This window comes from Bufo bufo, chromosome 9, assembly GCF_905171765.1.
Source record: "Bufo bufo chromosome 9, aBufBuf1.1, whole genome shotgun sequence".
In the NCBI taxonomy this organism is placed as follows: Eukaryota; Metazoa; Chordata; class Amphibia; order Anura; family Bufonidae; genus Bufo; species Bufo bufo.
Window position 1 is genome coordinate 77,084,709 of NC_053397.1, and position 27,161 is coordinate 77,111,869.

At 43.8% G+C, this 27,161-nt stretch overlaps 1 long non-coding RNA gene across 1 annotated transcript; it reads left to right on the top strand.

Moving 5' to 3' along the window:
- Positions 1-8,726: 8,726 nt before the first annotated feature.
- Positions 8,727-10,415, top strand: LOC120979721. The gene is made up of 3 exons (XR_005774371.1): positions 8,727-8,775; positions 9,402-9,405; positions 10,316-10,415. It is a non-coding gene; the product is annotated as an uncharacterized LOC120979721 (long non-coding RNA).
- Positions 10,416-27,161: the final 16,746 nt, after the last annotated feature.

A 27,161-nucleotide genomic window follows, 5' to 3' on the forward strand; every position in this document is an offset into this window, starting at 1 on the left:
TCATAATTAAATTGTTTGTGCCATTTTGGCTACTGGGAGCATGAACCTGTAAATATAATATCCTGCCCTTACATAGGGCAGCATATTGAGCTGACAGATCCACATTAAACCTCTAGCTGATGTATACAAAGTTTTGCAGCTATGTCTCATCTACAAACCTGGTGACTGTACAGTGTTCTCTATTATAGATAAGCAAATTTCTAAAAAATTTCATTTGGCCGGTTCGCAGAATTTTTCGGAAAAATTTGGTTTCATCCGAATTTATTTGTGGCAAATCGCGTTATAAACTGCTATTTCCTGGCTGTAGAGAGCCTTTATAGTGGTGTAGAACACTGTGCCTTGCAGTAACACGCATAGGGAGTCTGCTGTGGTAGTGAAACAATACTGTGTGTCAGTATGACATGCAGATAATAAGCATCGCTCTTAGAATCACTGCACACTTCACTTATTTGGGCAGTAGTGTTGATCACAAATATTCAAATTTCGAATTTTTATCACGAATATAGGTACTTTGAAAATTCGCGAATATTTTGAATATAGTGATATATATTCGTAATTTTGAATATTCATTTTTTTTTTTAATCAGTACACATGATCCCTCCCTGCTTCTAGCTTGTGGGCCAATTAGAAGGCTGCAGTATATTTGACTTTAGGAGTAGTGTTGTTTGCAAATTTTCGTAATGAAAATTTTTATTGCAAATTTTTCAACTTACAACTATTAGACAAAGAAGATTATAGCACTATATTAGCTAAATTGCTCTATATTCATTTTTTTTTCCGAATATTTGTAATATTCTAAAACAAGAATATATAGCAATATAGCGAATATTCGAAATAAAAAAACGAATATAGAGCAATTTAGCTAATATAGTGCTATAATCTTTTTTTTTATAGTTGTAATATTTTTCCAATCTGAATTTCAGATGAGAAAAAAATTACAACTATTAGACAAAGAAGATTATAGCACTATATTAGCTAAATTGCTCTATATTCATTTTTTTTCGAATATTCGTAATATTCTAAAACAAGAATATATAGCAATATAGCGAATATTCGAAATAAAAAAACAAATATAGAGCAATTTAGCTAATATAGTGCTATAATCTTTTTTTTATAGTTGTAATATTTTTCCAATCTGAATTTCAGATGAGAAAAAAATTACAACTATTAGACAAAGAAGATTATAGCACTATATTAGCTAAATTACGAATATTCGAAAAAATGAAGTTATAGCAATATAGCGAATATTCGGAAAAAAAAAATGAATATAGAGCAATTTAGCTAATATAGTGCTATAATCTTCTTTGTCTAATAGTTGTAAGTTGAAAAATTTGCAGTGAAAATTAGCATTACAAAAATTTGCATATTTCACGATCATTACCTTGCCGATTTTTCGAGCAAAAAAATCGTAGAATATGTACGAATATTCTACAAAATATTTGCGAAATATCACAAATTCGAATATGACCCGTGCCGCTCATCACTATTGGGCAGTTACGGGGCCAAAACTGACCAATAACTCAAGTGTGAACTCAGCCTTACAGGTCAAAAAGAAGCGCACTCCTTTTACACCATCGGGAACTGATTTCACATGTATGTCTATAGAACCTGTTATATTAAACGCTTATACAAGTAGAGGCCCCCTGACAGAGTGCAGGGGGTGTCAGCAGTAAGTTTGTGTTGAAGTCACTGATTATTTTGCCCTACCGCTGATCCATCTGAACAATAACCCCCAAAAAATGGATCCTGTCTGTGGAGTATCCGCTTTCACTCGGTCAGCATTTGGTCAGTAATTCAAAAGTATTGCTAAAGCCCAAAAAAACAAGAGTGGATCCAAAACAGAGATGACACTTGAATGGAATATTTGCATGTCTTCTGTGTTTTGTACCCACTCCTGCTTTTGGCTACCAAATCATAATCCAATTCTGATGCAAAATAGGGACCATGTCATGCAGGCCTTACAACTGTTAAATAGACAGGATCCGTTGTGCGTCTCATTTTTCCTTCCTTCTGACAGATCAGAAGGGTCAAATTAATGATGATGTCAGCCAGGCCGAAAGGCAAAATAGTGTCCCAGTCATGAAGTGGGGAGGGTGGGAACAGCATGAGAAGTCCACAGAGTGAGGTGGAAGAAGCATGAGGAAACCACAGAGTGGCCTAATGACAGAGTCTGGAGGTGGCAGCAGCATCAGAAGCAGGCCACATAGTGGCACAATGATAGTGTGGAGGTGGCAGCTACAGCATCAGGAGGCCACAGAGTGGCACAATGACAGAGTGTGGAGGTGGCGGCGGCAGCAGCATCAGGAGGAGGCCACAGAGTGGCACAATGACAGTGTGGAGGTAGCTGCAGCATCAGGAGGCCACAGAGTAGCACAATGACAGAGTATGGAGGTGGTGGCAGCAGCAGCATCACGAGGAGGCCACAGAGTGGAACAATGAAAGTGTGGAGGTTGCAGCAGCATCAGGAGGCCACATAGTGGTACAATCGGCAGCAGCAACATCAGGAGGAGGCCAAAGGGTGGCACAATGATAGCGTGGAAGTGACAGCAGCATTAGGAAAACACAGAGTGGCAAGGTGACACAGTGTGGAGGTGGCAGCAGCATCAGGATACCACAGAGTGACCCAGTGACAGAGTGGGGAGGTGGGTGGCAATACCAGTACCAGAGCCGGGTGGCAGCATTAGAATAGTAGCTGAGGCAGGTAGCCAGTAGAAACAGGTCTCTTTTGTCACAGTGTTGGTGTGGCATCATGGATAATCTAGTCTGATGCATCAGGCATTGGTGGGTGGAAATCCTGGCTGATCAACGTCTGATTCATCTTGACAAAGGTCAGTCTCCCCACATTTTGGGAGGGCAGGCGAGTTGTTCTTGGGGTAACTATGGACCCCGCTGCACAAAACACCCACTCTGATGCCACACTACTGGACGGGCAGGACAACTTTTCCAGGGCAAACTCTGCCAGTTGCGGCCACAAATCCAGTTTGGCTGCCCAGTAGTCTAGCGGATATTCATGGTGGTGTTTCAGGGTGCTGACCAAATATGCCACCACCTGCTGGTTCAGGTCCTGCTGAAGGTATAGCTGCTGCTGCTTCTGGTGAGTAGTTTCTTCACTAGGTGGGTGAAGAAAGCTGTTCATCAGCGACTCTAGACTCAAGTTGCTGCTGATGGAGCTGGAACTGCTCCTACCCCCCCAACCTGCCACAGCAGCCATTGCAGAGTAACGTGAGCACAGAGGACCCCCCCCCAGTCAGACATGAGAGAGGATGGATGATGAGACAGATAGGTAGCGGCCAACTGACTTCATAGGATGTCTCTATAGAAGTTCAGTTTGTCCTCCCTCTCAGCGGGTGTAAAAAAGGCCCCCATTTTGGACCGGTAGCGAGGGTCCAACAAGGTGGAGAGCCAGAAGACATCCCTCTGCCGAATGGTGACAATTTGGCTGTCACTATGCAAGTGAGCATGCAGCGGGCCATTTGTGCAAGTGACTCGGAGGGACTCCCTGCCTCCATCTCGACTGCATACTGCCACGGTGTGTCTAGGTGCTCTGCCTCGTCTTCCTCATCGCCCTGTAGCTGCTCCTGCTCCTCCTCTCCTATCACCTGAGTAGAAAAAACACCCATTTCGTTACATTATGCTTGTACTCCAATGTCCTCCTCCTCCTCCAGTTCAGTCCCCACAGGGCTCATGTGGCCGTGAGTTCTAGGTGCCACGTTTCCAGTCCCCTTACAAGTCAGATTTACCAGCACCTGTTCCAGGACATGAAGCAGTGGAATGATGTTGTTTATCCCATAGTCCTTGCAACTGACAAATAATGTGGTCTCCTCAATTGACCTGAGCAAACAGCAGGTCTCACACATGAGCTGCCACTGGCTGACATCAAAGTTACACAGGGGAGTACTCCTGTTCGCTTGGATCATCAAGAAATCATTTATGGCTAGTGCCGAGTGCTCGGCTGAATACTGCGGGTGCTCAAGTACAATTTAACACAATGAAAGTCAATGGGAGACCCGAGTATCAAACCAGGCACCCACTGCTCTGAAGAAGAGAGGGTGTTTGGTTCATAATTTTTTTTTAGAAATTGATGGTTTGGAGACAGCATTAAGAGGATGGCTGGATGTGTCTTGGACTCCTGTGTCTTAGACTCCTATAATCTATGACATATAATAGAGAACCACACAAAGGCTATATGCCAAAAAACAGGTATACTCAAGCCATTCAAACCAAGCTTAGTCAGCATACCTTACAATGGCAGCCTTGTGCACTATAAGACATTCCAAACCAGCTCTCATCTGACTGAGAGCCAGTAAGCCTCAAAGTTACTTCAGATCTGTTGGATGGCTTGGGTCAACCTGCACACCTAGATCAATATCATTAGGGAGACAAAAAGTTTTCTGATTGTCCTAACAGAATATTCAGTAACCTTTTTATACAGTTTTGTTGTCACCGCCAGCTCTCTGAGAAGGTCTGACAGACGTTCTTTTGTACCTCTTGCATGATGTTCTTTGATTTGGTTTCACTTTGTCATCTCCTTTCCTTCTCCCAGCTGTCATCTATTTACACTGATTGCCTCCCTTTATATTCCCTCCCATACTGCCTCACTTTGCGGTTTATACTACTTCCTGGATTGTGTTCACTGCTGGAGGCTGCAACTGCTGATTCCTCAGATATGTCTTTTTTTCCTTTATTTGTGTTTCCTTGCTGGCTTGATTCTAGGTGACCCTGACTCTGTCCGTATTAAGTGCAGGGAGCCGGTGGTCGTGTCCCCTCACTATTATAGGGTTTTCAAGTGTCACCCATATGTTCTTTAGTTTGGGATCAAGTCAGTCGGATGTTTATTTATAACTTCCAGTTTTCTGCAACACCATCTTTGACATTAGAGGGGCAAACATTTGCCAAATGATTTATACCCCCAAAACAGAAACAAACCCTCCTCTGAGAGCTGAATCCTCTACTATCAGAGGCAAGCAAACTCAGCTGCATGGCCTCCTGCTCAGAGGGAATTGAGAGAGACTGAGGCCCCTGCCCACTGAATGAGAAAGCCCCACTGTCCTTGGACTGAATATGACAGGAAGGAGTGGTCTCTGCTCTCTCTCTAAGACGCCTGTCAATACGAACAGCTAGAGACATGGCAGACTCCAACGAGGCAGGTCTCTCATGAAAGGCAAATGCATCTTTCAATCCCTCCCAAAGACCATGGCAAAATTGACTTCGGAGTGCACCATCATTCCAACTAGTATCAGCTGCCCATCTCCGAAATTCTGAACAATATATCTCTGCGGACTGTTTACCCTGGCATAAAAGACGCAGTTTAGATTCAGCCAGAGCAATACGATTCGGGTCATCATATATCTGCCCCAGGGCTACAAAAAATTCATCCACCGATCGGAGAGGCCATGTCCCCACCGGCAGCGAAAAGGCCAAAGACTGAGCGTTATCCCTGAGCAGCGAGATGATAATCCCCACCCTCTGCTCCTCATTACCAGAGGAATGGGGAAGTAGGCGAAAATGGAGTTTGCAAGCCTCTCTAAAGCGAACAAAATTCTCACTACCCCCAGAGAATGTATCCGGAAGCGAGATCTTAGGCTCGGAACAAACTCCATGAACGCAAGTAGAACCGATCACCTGAAACTGAGACACAGTTTTACGGAGATCTGCTACCTCCAGTGAAAGACCCTGCATGCGGTCAATCAAGGCTGAAACCGGATCCATGCTTAAGACGGTATTGGCGGTTTATAATGTCAAGGATGGTGTTGCAGAAAACTGGAAGTTATAAATAAACATCCGACTGACTTGATCCCAAACTAAGGAACATATGGGTAAGCCCTATAAAACCCCTAGAGCTCTCACTGACTGCTATGCCCATGCAAAGGTCTTTATGGTAGACGATTGCATGCCCTCGTACCTAGACTGTGTGACACCTGAAAACCCTATAATAGTGAGGGGACACGACCACCGGCTCCCTGCACTTAATAAGGACGGAGTCAGGGTCACCTAGAATCAAGCCAGAAAGGAAACACAAATAAAGGAAAAAAGACTTATCTGAGGAATCAGCAGTTGCAGCCTCCAGCAGTGAACACAATCCAGGAAGTAGTATAAACCGCAAAGTGAGGCAGTATGGGAGGGAATATAAAGGGAGGCAATCAGTGTAAATAGATGACAGCTGGGAGAAGGAAAGGAGATGACATTGACAAAGTGAAACCAAAACAAAGAACATCATGCAAGAGGTACAGAAGAACGTCTGCCAGGCCTTCTCAGAGAGCTGGCGGTGATATTTGTCATGTAAAAACTCATTGAGTCATGAACAGCGCCATCTATTGGTTTCATAGTCTTATGACAAGATTATTAGTGTAGCCTTTTACATGGAAAATTTGCGATAAAAATTTGCAATTAGAATATTTGCTATCTACACTACTCATGAACAGAGCCATCTATTGGTTTCATAGTCTTATGACAAGACGATTACTCTTGTCATAAGACTATGAAACCAATAGATGGCGCTGTTCATCTTGTTGGGGCGCCAGTCTGTGGGGTAAACTGCTCGACAGAGTCCACACACCGTGTAGCACTCCGCCTATAATAGCCTGCGCTAACTCTGAGTTTTATATTGGATTGCTTCTATAATTCACACATCTTCTAGCACTTTAGCTGCAGTAATATAAGCTTGCTAGGGTGTATCTGAGGACTATTGCCCTGCTTGTAATGACTCATGAACAGCACCATCTATTGGTTTCAAAGTCTTATGACAAGACTATGAATCCAATAGATGGAGCTGTTCATGAGTATTGTAGATCGCAAATATTCAAATCGCAAATTTTTATCGAGAATTTTCCATGCAAAAGGCTGTACTAATAACCTTGTCATAAGGCTATGAAACCAATAGATCGCACTGTTCATGAATCGTAAACAGCGCCATCGATTGGTTTCATAGTCTTATGACAAGAGTAATCGTCTTGTCATAAGACTATGAAACAAATAGATGGCGCTGTTCATGAGTAGTGTAGATTGCTAATTTTCCATGCAAATGGTTTTTCAGCTGAAAAACAAGGCAGATTCTGCTCATTTGCATGTCTTTCCCATATGCCCATGTTTATGCAAATTAGTTTTTACTTGACAAAACTGTATAGAAAGGTTATTGAATATTATGTTAGGACAATCAGAAAACTTTTTGTCTCCCTAGTGATATTGATCTTGGTGCGCAGGTCCACCCAAGCCTTCCAACAGATCTGAAGTAGCTTTGAGGCTTACTGGGTCTCAGTCAGATGAGAGTTGGTATAGAAAGTCTCTGAGTGCACAAGGCTGCCATTGTAAGGTATTCTGACTAAGCCTGCCATCTGTCTCATGGATAGATTGATGGCTTGCATATACCTGGCTTTTGGCATATAGCTTTTGTATGGTTGTCTATTCTATGTTGTAGATAATAGGAGTCCAAGACACATCTAGCCATCCTCTTAATACTGTTTCCAAACCATTTTGATGGGGTTTCCATCAAATTCTAACCTTTTTTTGTAAACCAGACACCCTCTTCTCTTCCGAGCAGGTGGTGCATGGGGTTCTCCCATTGACTTCCATTGTGCTCGGGTGCTCGGTAGAGGACGCAAGCACTTTAGTGCTCAATCAACACTATTTATGGCTTTTCTCTGTTCGTATAGTTGTTCCAACGTATGGAGGGTGGAATTTCAACGGGTGGAAACATGCATATCAGCCTATGTTGGGGGATGCCGTTCTGCTGCTGCAGCTCAAGAACGGTGTGCTTTGAGGTGTATGAGTGGCTGAAGTGCATGCAAAGTTTCCTGGCCATTTTTAGGATGTCTTGCAGATGGGCGGAAGACTTCAGGAACCGCTTGACAACCAGATTGAACACATGTGCCATGCAGGGCGCATGGCTCAGCTCTCCTTGACACAGCGCCAACACCATGTTCTTCCTGTTGTCGGCCACCATGGTTCTGATTTTGAAATGTCACGGAGAAAGCCAGGATTCAATTTCTTGATAAAGGAAACGGAGCAGTTCCCCCGTGTGAGGAACAGAGTGACACTGCCATGCCCTGCACGTGTGGTATGCTGGAGGAGCACTGTGAATTGTCCCTGCACTGAAGGCTAAGGACACGGTAAAGGATGAGGAGGCAGAGGCGGACATTGTCGCAGGACCAACAGCGTGAGAACGTGGAGGCGGAATCTGCATCACCTGGCCTAGTTGCTGGTGTGACTGTGCAGGAACCACATTCAGCTAGTGGGTCCTAAAGGACATGTATTGTCCCTGACCATAGTTACAGCTCCACACGTCTGCGCTGCTATGCACTTTGGCAGCCACCGACAGGCTCAAGGACTGGCCCACCTTCTGTTCTACATACGTGTGCAGGGCTGGTACTGCCTTTTTGCCAAAGAAATGACGGCTTGGGACTGTCCACCTCCGCTCGGCACAAGTCATCAGTTCTTTGAAAGTTGTGGAGTCCACCACTGTGAAAGGGGCAGCACCAGCAACTTGGCCAGGAGCATGTTAAGTTTCTGCGCCGTTGGATGAGTGCACGCATACTGTTGTCTCTTGCAATCCCTTCAGTGATCGATTGCTGACGGAATGACTGACGATGAGTAGGAGGAGGAGCAGGAGCACCAGGACCAGCAGATGATGGGAAGGACAGACAGCTCCCTTCGGCTAAGGTGGTGGAGCTTTGGCTGCCTGAGTTCGGGTGCGTGCCATGGGTGATGCAGCGCTTTCTGGCACCACATTGGAGCCACGGTTCTATCAGGCCACTTTATGGTGACGCTGCATATATTGATGTACAGTCGTGGCCAAAAGTTTTGAGAATTACATAAATATTGGAAAAGTTGCTGCTTAAGTTTTTATAATAGCAATTTGCATATACTCCAGAATGTTATGAAGAGTGATCAGATGAATTGCATAGTCCTTCTTTGCCATGAAAATGAACTTAATCTCAAAAAAAAAACTTTCCACTGCATTTCATTGCAGTCATTAAAGGACCTGCTGAGATCATTTCAGTAATCGTCTTGTTAACTCAGGTGAGAATGTTGACGAGCACAAGGCTGGAGATCATTATGTCAGGCTGATTGGGTTAAAATGGCAGACTTGACATGTTAAAAGGAGGGTGATGCTTGAATTCATTGTTCTTCCATTGTTAACCATGGTGACCTGCAAAGAAACGCGTGCAGCCATCATTGCGTTGCATAAAAATGGCTTCACAGGCAAGGATATTGTGGCTACGATTGCACCTCAATCAACAATTTCTAGGATCATCAAGAACTTCAAGGAAAGAGGTTCAATTCTTGTTAAGAAGGCTTCAGGGCATCCAAGAAAGTCCAGCAAGCGCCAGGATCGTCTCCTAAAGAGGATTCAGCTGCGGGATCGGAGTGCCACCAGTGCAGAGCTTGCTCAGGAATTGCAGCAGGCAGGTGTGAGCGCATCTGCACGCACAGTGAGGCGAAGACTTTTGGAAGATGGCCTGGTGTCAAGAAGGGCAGCAAAGAAGCCACTTCTCTCCAAAAAAAAACATCAGGGACAGATTGATCTTCTGCAGAAAGTATGGTAAATGGACTGCTGAGGACTGGGGCAAAGTCATATTCTCTGATGAAGCCTCTTTCCGATTGTTTGGGGCATCTGGAAAAAGGCTTGTCCGGAGAAGAAAAGGTGAGCGCTACCATCAGTCCTGTGTCATGCCAACAGTAAAGCATCCTGAGACCATTCATGTGTGGGGTTGCTTCTCATCCAAGGGAGTGGGCTCACTCACAATTTTGCCCCAAAACACAGCCATGAATAAAGAATGTTACCAAAACACCCTCCAACAATTCAACAACAGTTTGGTGAAGAACAATGCATTTTCCAGCACGATGGAGCACTGTGCTATAAGGCAAAAGTGATAACTAAGTGGCTCGGGGACCAAAACGTTAACATTTTGGGTCCATGGCCTGGAAACTCCCCAGATCTTAATCCCATTGAGAACTTGTGGTCAATCCTCAAGAGGCGGGTGGACAAACAAAAACTCACTAATTCTGACAAACTCCAAGAAGTAATTATGAAAGAATGGGTTGCTATCAGTCAGGAATTGGCCCAGAAGTTGATTGAGAGCATGCCCAGTCGAATTGCAGAGGTCCTGAAAAAGAAGGGCCAACACTGCAAATACTGACACTTTTCATAAATGTCATGTAATTGTCGATAAAAGCCTTTGAAACGTATGAAGTGCGTGTAATTATATTTCACTACATCACAGAAACAACTGAAACAAAGATCTAAAAGCAGTTTAGCAGCAAACTTTGTGAAAACTAATATTTGTGTCATTCTCAAAACTTTTGGCCACGACTGTAGGGCCATGGTGCCAACATTGGCATCCTGGCCACGCTTCACCTTCTGCCCACAGATTCTACAAATGTCCATGTTCAGCTCCTCCGACGGCTTAATAAAAAGTAGGTGATTTTACCACCAACACTCCGCACTGACTGACTGCTACCGCTGCTGCTTCCGTGAACCCCTGTTCCACAACTTTCTGGGAAGGTAGGCTCCTGCAAAGCGGGTGGTCTACCCCAGGCATGTGTCGCTCACGACCTCCCACTGCTGCCACCCTGCTGACTCCCGGCCACGCTAGCGACTTGATGGCTCTGCTGCTGCCTCATGGGTAAGATGTCACCCTTTTCTCCCGATGATGATGAAGCCGCTAATTCACCCGGCTCCCAAGTGTGATCAGCTACATCATCAACATTGAGTAGTGTCTGCATGTCACTGATGTCCTCCTCAATGTTCTCTCGGTCCTGACCTCTCTCAACACCAGCTCCCACGCCACTCTCCTCATCACTACTTTCCCGCTTACTGGAGGAAGCAGCAGATGTCTCCTCTACATCTTGACTGATATCTAGTAGCTCATCCTCCCTGTATATTGGAGCTGAGCCCACAGCATATAATACTTCTCTCGCTGAGGGAACAGAAAAGGACAGAGGCACGTTGAGGACAGGTGAGGGCACAGGGCCTACACCCGGGCCTTGCCAACTAAGGGTTGTGTCTGACGAACCCACCGACTCTTGGCTGGGGGTGTCTAATGTCACTTGGGACGAAGTGAATGACCGAGTCAACCATTAAAGAACTGCTGGATTGCTGGTCAAGATATGACTGCTAGATGACACCGGGAGCTCAGGCCTCTTGGTGCAATTCCTGATGCAACGCCCCCTTACTCTGCTGCGACCTGTGCCTGCGCCAGAAACATTTAAGCCACTGCCACTCACTCCACTGTGCAGGGCCTGGCACTTCTTTGTCTGACATACTGTTAGATCAATTAAATAAACAAAATGGATATTAAAACACCCCAAAAAAGTCTCTAATTTTCTCACTTCACCACACAATGGCTAATAAGTTCTTTTTTTCCCCACTAATACACGCCAAAAGGGGCTTTAGAACATATAACTGCACCACTGAATGGTAAATAGGTCCTTACTTTTTTCCACTTATGCGCTCCACAAAAGGCTTTAGAACATATAACTGTACTGCTGAACGGCAAATATATATATATATTTTTTGCCACTTATACACGCCACAAAAGGCTTTAGAACATATAACTACACCGCTGAATGGCAAATAATATATATTTTTTTGCCACTAATACACACCAAAAAGTGCATTAGAACATATAACTGCACTGCTGAACGGCAAATAATATATATTTTTTGCCACTAATACACGCCAAAAAGGGCTTTAGAACATATAACTGCACCGCTGAACGGCAAATAATATATCTATTTTTGCCACTAATGCATAAAGGGCTATAATTTTCTCACTTTACCAAACGTCAAATTCTTTTTTTGTGCCACTAATACACGCGCAGAAATGCTTTAGAACATATAACTCCAGCGCTCAATGCTGAATGGCAAATAATATATATACTTTTGCCACTATAACATGCCAAACAAGGCTTTAGAACATACTGTATAACTGCACCGCTGAATGGCAAATAGGCCTTTACTTTTTTCAACTTATACACTTTACAAAAGGCTTTAGAACATATAAATGCACCGCAGAACGACAAATAATATATATTTTTTTGCCACTAATACATGCCAAAAAGGGATTTAGAACATATAACTGCACCGCTGAATGACAATTAACCCCTTAAGGACTCAGCCCTATTTCACCTTAAGGACTTGGCCATTTTTTGCAAATCTGACCAGTGTCACTTTAAGTGCTGATAACTTTAAAACGCTTTGACTTACCCAGGCCGTTCTGAGATTGTTTTTTCGTCACATATTGTACTTCATGACACTGCTAAAATTGGGTCAAAAAAGTTAATTTTTTTGCACAAAGAAATACCAAATTTATCAAAAATTTGGAAAAATTAGCAAATTTCAAAGTTTCAATTTCTCTAGTTCTGTAATACATAGTAATACCCCCAAAAATTTTGATGACTTTACATTCCCCATATGTCTACTTCATGTTTGTATCATTTTGGGAATTTCATTTTATTTTTTGGGGATGTTACATAGCTTAGAAGTTTAGAAGCAAATTTTGAAATTTTTCAGAAATTTTCCAAATCCCACTTTCTATGGACCAGTTCAGGTCTGAAGTCACTTTGTGAGGCTTACGTAATAGAAACCACCCAAAAATGACCCCATTTTAGAAACTACACCCCTCAAGGTATTCAAAACTGATTTTACAAACTTTGTTAACCCTTTAGGTCTTCCACAAGACTTCATGGCAAATGGACATAAAATGTAAGAATTTGGATTTTTTGGAATACCCCTCAAGGTATTCAAAACTGGGTTTACAAACTTTGTTAACCCTTTAGGTGTTCCACAAAAGTTAATGACAGATGGAGAAACAATTTTGGAATTTTAATTTTTTGGAAAATTTTCCATTTTAACCCATTTTTTCCAGTAATAAAGTAAGGATTAACTGCCAAACAAAACTCAATATGGGTTGCCCAGATTCTGTACTTTGCAAAAACACCCAATATGTGGTCGTAAACTACTGTTTGGCCAAACGGAAGGATATAGAAGGAGGGGAACGCCATATGGGTTTTGGAAGGCAGATTTTGCAGGACTGGTTTTGTTTATGGTATGTCCCATTTCAAGCCCCCGTTGCACCCCTAGAATAGAAATTCCAAAAAAGTGACTCCATCTAAGAAAGTACACCCCTCAAGGTATTCAAAACTGGGTTTACAAACTTTTTTAACCCTTTAGGTGTTCCACAAGAGTTAATGGCAGATGGAGAAACAATTTTGGAATTAAAATTTTTGGGAAAATTTTCCATTTTAACCCTTACTTTATTACTGGGAAAAAATGGGTTAACAGCCAAACCAAACTCAATATGGATTGCCCTGATTCTGTAGTTTGCAGAAACATTGCATATGTGGTCGTAAACTACTATTTGGCTAAACGGCAGGACATAGAAGAAGGGGGAACGCCATATGGTTTTTGGAAGGCAGATTTTGCTGGACTGGTTTATTTACACCATGTACCCTTTCAAGCCCCCTGATGCACCCCTAGAGTAGAAACTCCATAAAAGTTACCCCATCTAGGAAACTACGGGATAAGGTGGTTGATGTTTTGGGACTATTTTAGGGTAAATATGATTTTTGGTTGCTCTATATTACACTTTTTTGAGGCAAGGTAACAAAAAATTTAAATTCTAAAATTGTTTCTACATTCGCTATTTAGTTTTGTGGAACACCTAAAGGGTTAACAAAGTTTGTAAAGTAACTTTTGAATACCTTGAGGGGTGTAGTTTCTTAGATGGGGTCACTTTTTTGAAGTTTCTAGTCTAGGCTACATCAGGGGGGGCTTCTAATGGGACATGGTGTAAATAAACCAGTCCATCAAAATCTGCCTTCCAGAAACCATATGGCGTTCCCTTCGTTCTATGCCCTACCGTGTGGCTATATAGCCATTTACGACCACATATGGCAATAAATATTTAGTTTTGTTTGGCTGTTAACCCTTGCTTTATTACCAGAAAAAAAGGATTCAAATGGAAATTTTGCCAAAAAATTGGTGTTTTGGCACCGTTTATATTTTATATTTTTACCGCTGTTCATCCGAGGGGTTTGGTCAAATGTTATTTTTATAGGGCAGATTCTTATGGACGCGGCGATACCTAATATGTCTACATTTAAATATTTTTTTAGATTTTACACTATATTATCATTTTAGGACCCCAAAAATATTATTTTAGTATCTCCATAGCCTGGGAGCTACAGTTTTTTGTTTTATGTTGGGCAACTATCTAATGTAGGGGCTCATTTTTTTCAGGATGAGATGGCGGTTTAATTGGGACTAATTAGGGGTGCATATGACATTTTGATGGCTCGCTATTACACTTTTTGTGATGTTAAGTGACAAAAAATTGCTTTTTTTTACACGTTTTTTTTTTTTTTTAAAGCTGTTCATTCGGGGGGGGGGGGGGTTGGGTTAAATGTTATTTTTATAGAGAAGATTTTTACGGATGCGGCGATTCCCAATATGTATGGCTCTCAGACTTTGGAGACGCTAAGCAGGGATCCTCAAACTGCGGCCCTCCAGATGTTGTAAAACTACAATTCCCACCATTCCCTGCTGATAGCTGTAGGTTGTCTGGGCATGCTGGGAGTTATAGTTTTACAACATCTGGAGGGCCGCAGTTTGAGGATGCCTGCACTAAAACTAATATTTTTGGGAAAAAAAATATGTTTCTGTGTCTCCAAAGTCTGAGAGACACAAAGGGTAAAATGTCTAAATTATATAGCCTGCTATTGTCCTTATCCCGCCCAGACAAGTTTACGTTCATATCTAAATGGGAGGATGAGCTAAGTATTCAGTTTTCAACAAGAAAAATAAAGAGTGTATTGGCAGCCCCTCATGGAGTGTCCAGGTGTGTCAAACTACAAGAGAATAGTTATAAGGTACTCACTCAATGGTACTATACGCCACAAAGAATTAACCGCATGTTCCCCGAATGTAGTCCAAACTGTTGGAGATGTGAACAAGATATAGGTAATCATAGCCATTTATGGTGGAAATGTAATAAGATTTCTCCTTACTGGAAAAAAATATGTAGAGTCCTGTCGGAGATATGTAAGATACCATTTCCGGTCTCTCCGAAAGTATGTCTCTTTGGGGTGTTCGGAGATCTCAGGTGCCCTAGAGATACGCAAAAGTTGAGCCAGATTTTACTGGCAGCTTCCAGAATACTCATTGCAGTTTATTGGAAAAAGACGGAGATTCCCCCATTAAAACAATGGATCGCTAGATGTGATCAATTGTACCGCATGGAGCAGATAGCTCACTGGGAAGCCCGAACACCACACAGATTTGAAGCAATATGGAAACCATGGAAAGACTACAGAGGTTTTTCGACCTGACTTGTATAGCTTTAGAGATCTCGTGGCCATCAAAGGTAGCATAGCAACAACTATTTGGTATTAGTCCTACCTTTTGGTAACTCTGAAGAGTGTTTTTCTCTTCCCCCCCCCCCTCCCTTTCACCCCCTCAGACCTCCCTACGTTATTGTATTTTTTATTTGTTATTATGTGATTTGCACTTTCTCATACGACTGTACTACTTCAAATGCATTCGTGTCCTCATGCCTTTGAAGGCAAACAAAGATTGTACGTCCTACTGCTGTAAAACCAATAAAAACAATTTTAAAACAAAGTCTGAGAGCCATAGTTTTTTTATGTTCTCTAGGGGACTGTTGGGGATTATAAAAATTTTGTACTCCATGGAAGTGTGATACTTCTTGAAGCAATCGATAACGCAGAGGCCCAGATGATCGGGGCAAGTGTCACATTGAGTGGTGGTGTCCTTCCATATCCCCCTCTTGTGACACACTCTGCACTTTTTTTTGGGTTCGTCCCTTCTTTCCAGTATGGGGGACCACACCTGGAAAATGTTGGCCAGGGACGATCCGGGTGCCTCCAGTTCCCGAGGTACTCCGGCCTGCTCTTTCCCGGTCTGAAAAGATCAGGTCCTTGAGGACTGCCTCATAGAATTGGAGGAATGTCCCTGTGCTGCCAGCGCTTTGGGATAGTACAAAAGCGTTGCACAAGGCAACCTGTACCAAGTAGACCGCAACTTTTTTGTACCATGCCCGGGTTTTGCGCATGGCATTATATGGCTTGAGGACTTGATCAGAGAGATCAACTCCTCCCATATACTGATTGTAGTCGACGATACAATCGGGCTTGAGGACCGTTGCCGCGGTACCTCGCACAGGGACAGGGATGGTGCTGTTACCGTGGATTGTGGACAGTATAAGGACATTCCTCTTGTCCTTATACCTGACCAGCAACAGGTTTCCACTGGTAAGGGCACGGGTCTCACCCCTGGGGATAGGTACCTGGAGGGGGTAGGTAGGGAGGCCACTTTGATTTTTCCACACGGTCCCACAAGCGAACGTGAATCTGGCGGCAAGGGACCTGAACAAGGGAATACTAGTATCAAGGTTATCCACGTACAAGTGGTAACCCTTATCTAGCAGTGGGTACATAAGGTCCCACATGAGTTTCCTGCTAACACCAAGAGTGGGGGCACATTCTGGGGGTTTAATACGGGAATCTCGCCCCTCGTACACACAAAATTTGTAAGTGTACCCTGAGGTACTCTCACAAATTTTGTACATTTTCACAAGTGGCAAGGGGGGGGGGGGGGGGTCTAGGGTCTGAAAGCTAGAAAACAATAAATTCAGATAAAGTTATTTTTTTTCCTAACTAACTTTTCCTTTCAATCCCTGCCTAACGGTGCCTCTCCCTCACGGACCCTAACCTACCTGGAGGGGTATGGGTGCAGGAGGGTGATGGGTGCCGATGGGGGGATCGCAGGAGCCTGGTGAGGAGGGTGCTGCACGGTGCAGGTGCTGAACAGGAAGAGGAGGGGAGAGAGGAGCGCTGGAAGTTTGAATCTCGCGCCTCTCTCCCTGCACCAATCAGCACCCTGGACAGCGGCATTCAGCACCACAGCCAGCACCGCCTCTCCCAAATGTTCGTACTGTGATAGGTGGTGTGTAATCACACCACCGATCATAGTCTTTTTCCGGTTCATCGGGTCACCGGAGACCCGAATGGACCGGAAATGCAGCAAACCGCAGGTCTGAATTGACCTGCGGTTTTCTGCGATCGCCGATACGCGTTGTGACAGGATGCCCGCTGAATGATTTCAGCGGACATCCTGTTGCGATTAATCCCCGCCGCGCCGCAATCGCGATTTAAAGTTAGGACGTATCGGTACGTCTTGAGTCCTTAAGGACTTGGGAAATAGGGTGTACCGGTACGTCCTAAGTCCTTAAGGGGTTAATTTATATTTTTTGCCACTAATCCATGCCAAAAAGGGCTTTAGAACATATAACTGCACCGCTGAACGGCAAATAGGCCCTTATTTTTTTCCACCTATATAAACCAAAAAAAGGCTTTAGAACATATAACTGCACCGCTGAAGGGCAAATAATATATATTTTTGCTACTAATACATGCCAAAAACGACTTTAGAATGTAGAACTGCACCGCTGAACGGCAAATAATATGCATATTTTTTGCCACTACTACACATCAAAAAGGGCTTTAGATACATATAACTGGACCTCTGAATGGCAAACAGGCCCTTATTGTTTTCCACTCAATACACACCAAAAAGAGCTGTAATTTTCTCACTTCACCACACAACGGCTAATAAGCCCTTTTTTCCAACTAATGCAAGCCAAAAATGCTGTAGAACATATAACTGCACCGCACAAGGGCAAATAATACATAGAAATATTTCCTTGTAATAAACCCTGTTGCACTTGCACCCCAATAACAAGAACGGTTTGCTGAAATTACAGAGCTGTATAATGCCAATTTGTATCCGCAGTCAGTGCAGCAAGGTGTAATAGGATCCTATTACCCAGGCAGTAACCTCCCCTATTGAACCCTGTTCTGCTTTAATACTGTTGAATGAATCCTCCCTATTAGAGTTGAGCGGACACCTGGATGTTCGGGTTTGACGGGTTTTTACAAAAAAGTTTGAATTCGGGACGCGAACTTGACCCCGAACCCCAACACCATTGAAGTCAATGGGGACCCGAACTTTTGAGCACTAAAATGGCTCTGAAAATTTCATGGAAAGGGCTAAAGAACTGCAAATGCCAGCAAAATGGGGTTAAGACCATGGCAAGTGCTCTGCAAACAAATGTGGATAGGGAAATGACTTAAAATTACATAAAATACCCAATAAAAAATAATGATAATCTTGATCTAGGAGGACGAGGTCCATGTGGAGTAGTAGGTTGAGGAGGCAGTGGATGTGGCGGTGTAGGTGGAAGCAGCAGTGGAGGAGGAGGAGGAAGCCTACACTGTTTTTTTTGTTTTAATCTTTTATATTTTTTTTGTTTAAATTAGGATACCCCAAAACATTGGAAATATAACCTGTGATAACCCCTCCAGTCGTGCTCAACACACATTCAGACAATACAATGGCTGCAGGGCAGGCCAGCACCTCCAAGGTGTAAAGGGCAAGCTCAGCCATGTGCCCAATTTGGAGACCCAGAAGTTGAAGGGGGCAGACCCGTCATTCAGTACGTGTAGGCGTGTGCACACATACTGCTCCACCATGTTGCTGAAATGCTGCCTCCTGCTAAGACGTTCCATATCAGCTGGTGGTGCTGGTTGTTGTGGCGTGCTGACAAAGCTTTTCCACATTTTGGCCATGCTACCACTGCCTTCTGAGGTGCTGGTGGTGCCCCAGCTGCGCTAGCGACCTCTTCCTCCTCCTCTTTCTTCGCCTTGTGCTTCCACTGTGCCCCCGCTGTCAGGTGGGAATGCCACCAGCAGCGCGTCTACCAGTGTGCACTTATACTCGCGCATCTTACGATCACGCTCCAGTGATGGAATTAAGCACGGTACATTGTCCTAGTAATGGGGATCCAGAAGCGTGGCCACCCAGTAATCAGCACAAGTTAGAATGTGGGCAACTCGGCGGACTTTGCGGAGACACTGCAGCTCATGTGTGCCAGGCTGTCCAGAGGCAACGAAAAGCTGTCCTCTGTGGGAGGTGTATTGTCTGTGTCCTCTGTATCTCCCCAGCCACGCACCAGTAATAGCCATGAGCTAGTGAAAACTGCTGTGAAAACGGTTCCTCCTCCTCCATCTCCTTATTCTCCACCTCGTCATCCTCCGGAACTGTGTCCTGGCTGGACAATTGTGTACCTGGCGTTTGTGGGTGCAGGAACCCACCCTCGGAGCCACTTGTGAATGACTGGCCGGAAACCCTATGAAATGATCACCCTTCCTCCTCCTCCTGTGTCACATCCTCTTCCATCATCGCCCGAAGTGTTTTTTCAAGGAGGCATAGAAGTGGCACAGTAACGCTGAGAACGGCGTTATCGGCACTGGCCATGTTGGTGGAGTAGTCGAAGCAGTGCAACAAGGAACACAGGTCTTGCATGGAGGCCCAGTCATTGGTGGTAAAGTGGTGCTGTTCCGCCGAGCGACTCACCCGTGAGTGCTGCAGCTGAAACTCCACTATCGCTTGCTGCTCGCACAGTTTGGCCAGAATGTGCAAGGTGGAGTTTAACCTTGTGGGCATGTCGCAAATAAGGCCGTGAGCGGGAAGGCCGAAATTACGCTGCAGAGCTGACAGGCGAGCAGCAGAAGGGTGAGAACGCCGAAAGCGAGCACAGATGGCCCGCACTTTATGCAGCAGCTCTGAAATATCGGGGTAATTTTTAAGGAACCTCTGCACCACCAAATTCAGCACATGCGCCAGGCAAGGGATGTGCGTCAAACTGGCTAGTCCCAGAGCTGCTACGAGATTTCGCCCATTATCGCACTCCACCAGGCCGGGCTTGAGGCTCACTGGCACCAACCACTCATCGGTCTGTTGTTCAAGGCCCGTCCACAGCTCCTGCGCGGTGTGGGGTTTGTCTTCCAAACAGATACGTTTTAAAACTGCCTGCTGTCGCTTACCCCTGGCTGTGCTGAAGTTGGTGGTGAAGGTGTTACGCTGACCGGGTGAGGAGCCGGTAGAGGATGAGGAAGCGGAGTAGGAGGAGGAAGCAACAGGAGGCAAACTGAAGCGCCCCGTCAGTCCTCGGTGGTGGAAGGACATGCACCAAACTGCTATCCGCCTCAGTCCCAGCCGCCACTGCATTTAACCAGTGTGCTGTTAGGGAGATATAACGTCCCTGACTGTGCTTACTGGTCCAAGTATCCTTAGTTAAGTGGTCCTTGCCACAGATGCCGTTGCGGGGTGCACACCTAAATTTTTTCCCCCACTTGGTTGTGCAGGGAAGGGATGGCACGCCTGGAAAAGTTGTGGCGGCTGGGCACGACGTACTGTGGGACAACCACCACCATAAGGCTTTTAAAACTCTCCGTCTCCACTAGACGGAATGACAGTATTTCAAAGGGCAGTAATTTTGAAATGCTGGCATTCAGGGCCAGGGATCGCGGGTGGGTAGGGGGGTACTTCCTCTTCCGCTCCAGTGTTTGGGAGATGGAGAGCTGAACGCTTCCGTGGGACATTGTAGAGATGCTTGATGACCCAGGTGGTGGTGTTGCTGGCAGATCCTCTGTTTGCGGGGTGGCAGGTGGCACTGTCACTCCAGAGGTAGATGAAGAGGCCGAGACTGCAGCAGAAGAGGAAGCAGGAGAAGCCAGAGAACTTTCTTGGTTTTTGAGGTGTCTACTCCACTGTAGCTCGTGCTTTGCACTTAGATGCCTGGTCATGCAGGTTGTGCTTAGGTTGAGAACGTTTATGCCTCGCTTCAGGTTCTGATTGCACAGCGTGCAAACCACTCGTGTCTTGTCGTCAGCACATTGTCTGAAGAACTGCCATGCCAGGGAACTCCTTGGAGCTGACTTTGGTGTGCTCGGTCCCTTGCTGCGGTGGGCAATAGCAGGCGTACTGTCTAGGGGACGGCCGCTCCGCTTTTGCACCCTGCTCCCTCTTCTGCTGTGGTGGTGGCTCTGTGCGACCACCGCCTCTTCCTCCGAACTACACAGGTCACTCGCATGACCTTGATTCCATGTGGGGTCGAGGACCTCATCATCCTCCACATCACCTTCCCCCCAGTTTTACCCCTGCCCTCCTTGTTCGAAAGCCCCAGCAGTTGGCACCTGTGTTTCATCATCATCCAAGACGTGCTGCGATGGTCCTCCCATGTACTCATCTTGAAACATAAGTGCTTGGGCATCGGTGCACTCAATCTCTTCCATCTCTGAAGGTTTTGTCGCCTACTCGATCCTGAGGAAGGTGTGCGTGTAGCTGGCACAGATCGACCATGTCCTTTCCCTGCAACAGGAGCTCCACCAGCAGCACCACAACCGGGGCTACGTCCCTTATTTGACACTCTCCTCATATTTCTAAAATTTAGGATCTTGGCCAAAGTGGGTGTTTTTTTAATAACAGAATAGAACACCAGTATCTAACGCGTGTATCTCACACTGACAGATGCACCAAAGGCTGCAAATTTTGTTTTTTTTCCCAAAATGGGTGTTTTTTTTAATCCCAGAATATTATTGCAGTATTTTTAGCTTGTATGTCACACTAACAAATGCTGCATATGCTCCAAATGTAGGATATTGCCAACAATGGGTGTTTTTTTTGAAACCCAGAATATTATTGCAGTATTTCTAACTTGTAACTCTCACTGACAGTTGCAGCAAAGGCTGGGAAATTCAGTATTTTGCCCAAAATGGGTGTTTTTTTTGAACCCAGAATATTATTGCATTATTTAAAGCTTGTATCTCACACTGACAGATGCAGCCAAAGCCGCAAATTTAGTATTTGGCCCAAAATATATATATATATTTTTTTATAAAAGAATAGAACAGCAGTATCAAACGTGTGTATCTCACACTAATAGAGGCAGCAAAGTCTGCAAATTTAGTTTTTTGCCCCAAAATGTTTTTTGTTTTTTTTTTTTAAACCTAGAAAATTATTGAAGTATTGCAAGCTTCTATTTCACACTGACAAATGCTGCAATGGCACCAGATGTAGGATATTGCCAAAAATTGGTGTTTTTTTAAACCCTGATTATTATTGCAATATTTTAAGGCTTGGATTTGAATGTCACAAAAGCCACATACGCAGTGCTGATGGACTGAGCTTGCATAAATGGCTGCCGCCACCCTCCTAACTAACAGACGGATACAAGTTATTTTCTGTGTCACATGGGCTCAGGCAGGGTAAAAAGATTTTTCACTGCACCCACAAAACTAAATCTAGGTAGATTGCTGAGTTAAAAAGCACTTCTGATTAAAGATTCTTTCCTATTCTCTCCCTCACAGCGGCAGCATCCTCTCCCTACACTAGTAATAGCAGAGTGAGTGCAGCGCTACGTGACTCCAGCTTATATAAGGCTGGGTCGCATGCTGCACTGGCCATCACAGCCATGCCATTAGTAGGCGTGGCTGTGATGACTTCTAAGGGCACACGAGTTAAACACTTGTTGATCGGCTGCTCTACAGCCTTTCAAAAAGCGCCATTAACTCACTGAACATCGACCCGAACCTGAACTTTTACTGAAAAGTTCGGGTTCGGGGTCCAAAAATCCTAAGTTCAGTACGAGCCCGAACTTTACAGTTCGGGTTCGCTCAACCCTACTCCTTATCTTTTCCTGATTTTCTATACAGTGTGGAGATTTGCTCTGGTAGACAGGCTAGCAGACGCAGTATATAAGCAACCACAAAGTCTTTAACTTAAGCAGTTCAGTGTTTTATTCACACATAAGGAAAAAACAAAAGTTACATTTTGCAGTCTAGGTGTTTGTTCACACGATGAAAAGTCTAGACAACAAAAAACCTTTACCTGGTTTGCAGTTTCTCCACCTATGGTCCACAGCAGGCTTTAGGGTCCTGTTCTCAGCATGCGCTTCCAGACCTTTTGCACGGCACGAGCTTTCAGATCCCAAAACTCACAGGGACTGACAGCGCTCCACTGTCAGAGAGGATTAATCCACACCCGGCTGAGACTGCTGGCTGGATTTGATATAGGCCAGTAAAGACCCGGCCTGGAGCGTGGGGAGAAGCCACCCACCAGCACTTTGGCTACTCCCAGTAAGAGCCGGCCCGGATCAGCTTACAGCCATACTAAAATAGCAACGTGTCAACCAGCACTAGCTGATGCTGAAACTTAAAAATACCGCTCTTACTTCACCGAGGCTAGGAACCTCGGTGACACATACCTTCCGTCAACGATGGACCCTTGTGCCTTCCTACAACAGCAAAATAAAAGTTTTAAAGTCTTTTTTACCACTGTCCCTAGCACCTGCTGAAGTACACTGAAAAATGGCTGAATCCAAGATGGCTGAGGCTATTTATAGGGCTGTGACATCACAGGGCTGGCTGGCTGCTGATTGGCTGCATGCATAGCATTGTGGGTGATACCTCGTTCCTAGAGTTCCTTGCTCCATGTGCAAATCAAATTTTTCATGAAATTCGGATCGAATTCCACTTTGATTCGCTCATCTGTATTCTCTGTACTCATCTATCCTTTATAAACTTTATTTTGAAGGCCAAATGCTTAACCACTTCATGTTTGAAAACAGTTCAAATGTGCTGTCTTGCTCTCGTACCAGATTTGTTGTTAAATGTTAATTATCAACACCCTTGCCAAGCTTAATGAGATATTTACTTCTCCCAACTAATTAGATATAATGCAGCACAAAATCCTGCATATTCAGGGTTACAAAAACTGATTCCATGTTGCCTTCTAAAAACATGCCCTTTCTTGTTTTACAACATCAGCATACAATTTTCATAATATGGATTATAGGACTCTTAAAGGAACAAGGAGCCTGAAGTAATATGTATTTGCTCTGCAATATTTTGTTTCCATCATCAGCCATGTAAAGGTGACCATACACATTAGATGAATGTCAGCTAAACTCCCCAATCTTGGAAGGAACAGTGGACCAGCTAAAATGCAGGGCCATGTTTTGACTCTCCATCAGTAGCAGATTAAAGGTATTGTCCCACAAAAAATAGTGTACAGTTTTCAAACCATTGCCTGCATCTTAATACTTTTGTAATTGCATGTGATTAAAAATTCTGTGTGGCCACTGAGCTATTCAATAAAATGTATCTGTATAGCACCACCTGATGTTTGTTCTTTTTCTTATTTCTTTGTCCTGCACACTGAGAAGGTCGCACATGCTCAGTTCCATCTTGAGTTGTCTCCTGAGCTATTATAGGGAAAGATCTGCAGCAGAAAAGACACTTCACTTGAGCAGCCAGCTTGATATAAATCTACCAGAGCAATATATGGGGAAATCTCTGGATCCATGTAAAGTATAGGACTTGTTCTAGCTTTGCTAGAAAGATCTTGTCATGTACTATATGACCTCTTATTTAAATTTTTCACATTAGTCATGGGATAACTCCTTTAAAAAGAAAATTCAGGTTGGCACTACATGTGTAAGTTAGGGAGGTACTGAGGTACAATGCTGTATTTGTAATATTTAATGATGGATGAATAATATATTATTCCTCAGATTCAACTTATATAACTATAACATGTACTGTACTTAAGAGATCACCTTTATGCCAAATGCGGAGGTATAAAGGGGGGTGCGTGAACATTTCACTTTAGCCAGGAGGTTGTAACTGGTAATGCATGTTTTATACACAAAGTCCATATCGCTTTTTAGAAGGATAACAAATCCACATTGTAGTGATAACATTAAAAGTAAATAATGTAATATAATAAAGACCCCTCGGGGAAAGATTCATGTTTATTCCTAAATAGTAGAAGTAAATAAATGCAAAATGTTTAAAAATATTCTAGATACAATTTAATATACAGTACAGACCAAAAGTTTGGACACACCTTCTCATTCAAAGAGTTTTCTTTATTTTCATGACTATGAAAATTGTAGATTCACACTGAAGGCATCAAAACTATGAATTAACACATTCTCTCGATGAGCTTCAAGAGGTAGTCCCTGAAATGGTTTTCACTTCACAGGTGTGCCCTGTCAGGTTTAACAAGTGGATTTCTTGCCTTATAAATGGGGTTGGGACCATCAGTTTGCGTCGAGGAGAAGTCAGGTGGATACACAGCTGATAGTCCTACTGAATAGACTGTTAGAATTTGTATTATGGCAAGAAAAAAGCAGCTAAGTAAAGAAAAACGAGTGGCCATCATTACTTTAAGAAATGAAGGTCAGTCAGTCAGCCGAAAAATTGGGAAAACTTTGAAAGTAAGGGCTATTTGACCATGAAGGAGAGTGATGGGGTGCTGCACCAGATGACCTGGCCTCCACAGTCACCGGACCTAAACCAATCGAGATGGTTTGGGGGTGTGCTGGACCGCAGAGTGAAGGCAAAAGGGCCAACAAGTGCTAAGCATCTCTGGGAACTCCTTCAAGACTGTTGGAAGACCATTTCAGGGGACTACCTCTTGAAGCTCATCAAGAGAATGCCAAGAGTGTGCAAAGCAGTAATCAAAGCAAAAGGTGGCTACTTTGAAGAACCTAGAATATGACATATTTTAAGTTGTTTCACACTTGTTTGTTATGTATATAATTCCACATGTGTTAATTCATAGTTTTGATGCCTTCATAGTCATGAAAATAAAGAAAACTCTTTGAATGAGAAGGTGTGTCCAAACTTTTGGTCTGTACTGTATGCTGATAAAGAATTGAGCCATAAATAAAAATAAAGATGAAAAATAAGAAAAATACTTCTACTATTTACAATTTTTTATACTTCTGTTGATGAAGATTACATAATACATTCTATGAAACATCCCCCGCCCCAACTTCTTATCCAGCATAAACATTCTTAACACTAGAGGAGTCAACAAGAATTTTTCCCCACATAAAATAAATGTTATTAAGTGTTCTTGCATGGCAAGACCACTTACTGGTTATCTCACATATATATTCTTATTATAGCCAAATTTACCACCCTAACTCCTCCTGTAATTTTTACACTACATAGACAGTAATATACCGAAACATCGGATTGTTCCCGATTGGTGTGCTATTACTTTAGGAACTTTTCGCCAAATGTTTCACGAAATATCAGCGTTTTGTGGCGAAGTTGGTCCCATAGAATTAATGGCGGAATGTTCAAAACTAGAGTGGGGAGCTGACAAAAGCTAGAGTGTGAGCTGAAAAATCAGGACATGATTTATAAACTGCCACCACTCCCTCATTTCAAGCCCACCTACACAAATCTTATATCAAAACATTCAGCTATCCCTGCTGCCACGGCTAAGCCATAGTCCTGATAGTTTTCACAATATGACCATTGTTTTGCAATCTCATGCCGCCCATTGACATTCATTGAATCTCCACTCTAACCACCTCAAATATGAAGGGCAATTTCTAAACTGCGACTGTTGCTAATGGCAATCCCCAGCAAAATGCATACAATGGAGGATTGCCCGCGGCGAACCACAAGTACCACAATAGACATCCTACACAAGGTAACAAGTGGGATGTGATAATTAATATAACAATATAACAAAACAATAACAAACATAGGTGCACTCTGCAGTCTCACTAATTCTCAAACTGATTTGAAAATTGAGAGATTAGTCAACATGTCCTACGGTGTAGAACATGTCTTAAGCCCGGACACCACGACAAGGTTTCTCAAGTAGCCCGTGACCCTACACTCTCCTACCTGAGCCATATGGGCGATACCAGGAGCCAGTGGGCAAATTACAGGATCATGTTGGGGGGGGGGGGGGGGGGGCCGACTCGCAAACAACTCACCAGTTTACCTCCAGCATGTGGCCATGCTTGCATGGGAGGAGGGAGGAGTCTGTGAGTCCCACTCAAGACTTGCTGATATAGCCCAGGCTTCACAGGTGCACCTAAAATGTGACCTGTAGATGGAAAACAGGCACTTTAAATAGGAGGTTTATACACCTCCAGGAATCTTTATATACAAACTAAGAAGACAGGTTGGCAATAACAGGAGCTGCTCAAACCCACATGCAGTTGTGCATATATATAGGGGAGCAAATCCTGCACTTGTGGCCCGTTGCTAATGGCAATCCCAGCAAAAATGCATACAATGAGGATGCCCGCGGCGAACCACAGTACCACAATAGACATCCTACACAAGGTAACAAGTGTGGATGTGATAATTAATAAACAATATAACAAAACAATAACAAACATAGGTGCACTCTGCAGTCTCACTAATTCTCAAACTGATTTTAAAATTGAGAGATTAGTCAACATGTCCTACGGTGTAGAACATGTCTAA